The sequence below is a fragment of the Myotis brandtii genome, unplaced genomic scaffold, assembly GCF_000412655.1.
Source record: "Myotis brandtii unplaced genomic scaffold, ASM41265v1 scaffold144, whole genome shotgun sequence".
NCBI lineage: Eukaryota > Metazoa > Chordata > Mammalia > Chiroptera > Vespertilionidae > Myotis > Myotis brandtii.
Window position 1 is genome coordinate 912,616 of NW_005355159.1, and position 3,465 is coordinate 916,080.

General features: G+C 52.6%; 1 long non-coding RNA gene across 2 annotated transcripts in view; it reads right to left on the reverse strand.

The window, feature by feature from the left end:
* Positions 1-1,467: 1,467 nt before the first annotated feature.
* LOC102240193 overlaps positions 1,468-3,465 on the reverse strand; it is a 29,109-nt gene continuing 27,111 nt past the window's right edge. For both annotated transcript variants that reach the window (XR_001361074.1, XR_313279.2), the window contains one exon: positions 1,468-2,177. This is a non-coding gene — a long non-coding RNA (uncharacterized LOC102240193). The remainder of the gene's footprint in view (positions 2,178-3,465) is intronic.

A 3,465-nucleotide genomic window follows, 5' to 3' on the forward strand; every position in this document is an offset into this window, starting at 1 on the left:
CCATGGGTTATGCAAATATGCATACTCAGATGGTATTTATTTAGGACAAATAAACTTGTGAATTATGTAAGGACTGTGGGTTCCTCGGCTCTCTTTAAGAAGGCACACCCCTGCCCTGGCTGGTGTCGCTCAGTTGGTTGAGCATCTTCCCATGCACTAGGAGGTTGCCGGTTCGTGGATGGGAACAGGAGAAACAGACTGGGGATAACTTAAGCAGGAGAGGAAGGTAATGGAACAGAAGGCTAGCTCAAAGAAGTGATATGAGGAGCCCAGAAACCCAGGCTTGGGAACAGTGGGAACCAGGGAGGCTAGAACCACTGGCAGGAGTGGAGCTGGGAGCAACTGGCCAGGAGGACCTCTGGCCACCCCTGGGCGCCTTTCACAGCCACCAGGGGAAGGAGTCCCGAACTCTTCTGCCTGCTCACATCACTCAGTCCAGACCTAGAGGCAGGTGTGTGGCTGGCTGGGCTTGGTCTCCCATGCAGGTCCCGCAGCCTCTGGCAGGAGCTGAAGGTGCATGAAGGTGCAGGAGGTACCAGGGCTTCTGCTGGGAGATGGATCTTACATCATCCCCAGAGCTGGCTGTTGAGGATGCCTGAGGGTCCTCTCCTGGGATTCTCCTCTCTGACCCCATCCTCGACACACACTGCCAAAGCACCCCTCACCCTCCCAGCCCTTTCCCCTCACCCAGGCACTGGTTTCAGCTTTGCCTAGTTCCATATGGACTTGCTCTGCTGAAAGATGGCTTCCTCACGAGCCTGCCTGGGCATCAGCAAGTCCTGTCCTCATTGTGCAGATGCTCTCCTCCTCTGTGCAGCTGTGATCTGCCTTGAGGGCAACGATCAACTTACAAGTCTGTCTTCCCCTAGAACAGTGGTTCTCAACCTTGGCTGCACATTAGAATCACCTGGGAATCTTTTTTTTTTTTAAATATATTTTATTGATTTTTTACAGAGAGGAAGAGAGAGGGATAGAGAGTTAGAAACATCGATGAGAGAGAAACATTGATCAGCTGCCTCTTGCACACCTCCTACTGGGGATGTGCCCGCAACCAAGGTACATGCCCTTGGCCGGAATCGAACCTGGGACCCTTCAGTCCGAAGGCCGACGCTCTATCTGCTGAGCCAAACCGGTCAGGGCGGGAATCTTTTTAAAATCCTGATTTCTGGGCCTCATCCTCCAGAAATTCTGCTTCTTTGTTACTAATGTTGTGGCCCCACCCCATAACAAAGAAACAGAATTTCTCGAGGATGAGGCCCAGAAATCAGGATTTTAAAAAGATTCCCAGGTGATTCTAATGTGCAGCCAAGGTTGAGAACCACTACCCTAGAACAGTGGTCGGCAAACTGCGGCCCCTTGAGTGTGGCTCTTCCACAAAATACCATGTGCAGGCGCGCATATACAGTGCGATTGAAACTTCGTGGCCACACTCAAGGGGCCAAAGAGCCACATGTGGCTCGCGAGCCACAGTTTGCCAACCACGGGCCTAGAATAAGGCAGGTGCCTTGGTAGCAAGAAACTTGGCTTAGCAGCCCTTGTGTCCCCACAGCTCTCAGCATGATGACTTTAGAAAGGAGACACTTCATAAAATGGCTGATACATGAAAGAACACACCACCGTTCCAGGCTCCTTGAGAGGCAGGGGATGGTTACTCCAATTCTGCAGGGGAGGCGGCTGAGTCCTGGGAGTGAGGCAGCGGCAGAGCTGGAAGAGAGCCCTTGGCCTCCCCTTGGGAGTGAGATGTGGGCTGAGATGGGGACTGGTAGAGTGCCCACCGTCATGTATCCTCAGGGGAGTGGCCAGGGGAGGGCTTAGCTAGGCATGACCTCATCCTTTCCGAGGGGCTGGCATATTCTGCCCACCCCCACGGGGCCAATGGTCATGCTCAAACCCTCAATCTCAGAGCACCCTGGGCAAGCACCACACACCATGGACCACTAGGTGGTGCCAAGTGGTCGGTCAGTCCCTTCCCAGAGACCTGGACGATCCTTTGTTGCCTTGTTGGGGCACATGGATGGATACCTCAGGAGCTGGGAGCCCAGGAAGAGCAGAGAGGAGGAGGTTCCTTTGTTGAGGAGCTTGCGCCTGGTATAAGTTGAGTACCTTATGGTTTGTGCTCATTAGCCCTCTGGTTTTTTCACAATAACCCCGAGAAGACGGGGGAACATTATCCCCACCTGAAGGGGAGAGAAAACTAATTAGTCTCTCGAGAGATTAGGTGACTTGGCCAAGGCTACACTGCAAGCTGGGTCTGGAACCCAAGTCCCAGGATCCTGGGGGTTTTTAGCAGAAGGCCCTGAAGTCAGATACTGGCTTCCCACTTCCCGTGTGACCTTGGACATGCTGCCTAAACCCTCAGCCCCAGTTTCACCATTAGTGAAATGGTAACAGCTGACCAATGAAGTCAGGGCAAGAGCTGGATGGGGCCAGGTGTGCGGAAAACCCTCCTGGTTAGCTCTCTTTGTCCTTCATTACTTACCTAAAGTGGCCATCCTGCACCCTCCTCCCCATCTTACCCTTTCCCTGCCTCCCGAGTGGCCTGGAGAATAACAAAAAGAATTCACCGAGCCCAGATTAAGTGACTGCTTTCTTTCAGTCTTCCAGAAGACACAGGCTGTGCCCACCCACTAGGAGGTAGGGGAGAGTGAAGTTTTCCCCTCTCTGTCTCCAAACAAACATGAGGTCTCAGCCCTGATCTGTGAGTGCATTTGTCACAACTGCCCCTCTTTTTTCCTCTCTTCTTCCTCTTCTCCCTCTTCTCCTTCTCCTTCTCCTTCTTCTTCTTTTTTGTTAGTCCTCACCCGAGGATATTTTTTCCATTGATTTTTAGAGAAAGTAGAACGGAAGAGGAGAAACAGAGAGAGAGAGAAACATCGATGTGAGAGAGACACATTGATTGGTTGCCTCCTACGACTGGGCCAGGGATTGAGTCTGTAATCGAGATACGTGTCCCTGACAGAAATCAAACCCGAGACCCTTCAGTCCGAGGACTGAGACTCTATCCACTGAGCCAAACCGGCTAGAGTTCTGTCCCTCTTCTTATCAAGCATGTATGAGGGCCATCTTTAGATCTACTTTACAGAGGAGGAGACAGACACAGGTGGGCAGCTCAAAGTCTCAAGGCTGATAGTGAGGCCACGGTGGACACCCAGTGTCTGAGGCTTCACCTCAATGTTCAGGGCCTTTGCAAAAAGGAGCATGGGCTGCCTTCTGGCCCCTAGCTTTGCCCCAGAAATTCCACACTCAAAACTCCATTTCTTTAGGATTCCAAGAGCATCACCCGCTGAGCCATAAACGGCTGGGAGGGGCCACGATGGAAGGGGAGAGGCTTGGAAGGAGACACTGAATAGGGAAGTGAGTGAATTCCAGGTACCAGACAAGCCCTGCAGGGTGGGCAGTGACCATGCCTCTCACCCCTGGCTCCAGCTCCCTCCTTTAGCCTCACGGTCTCCCGGCAGATACTTC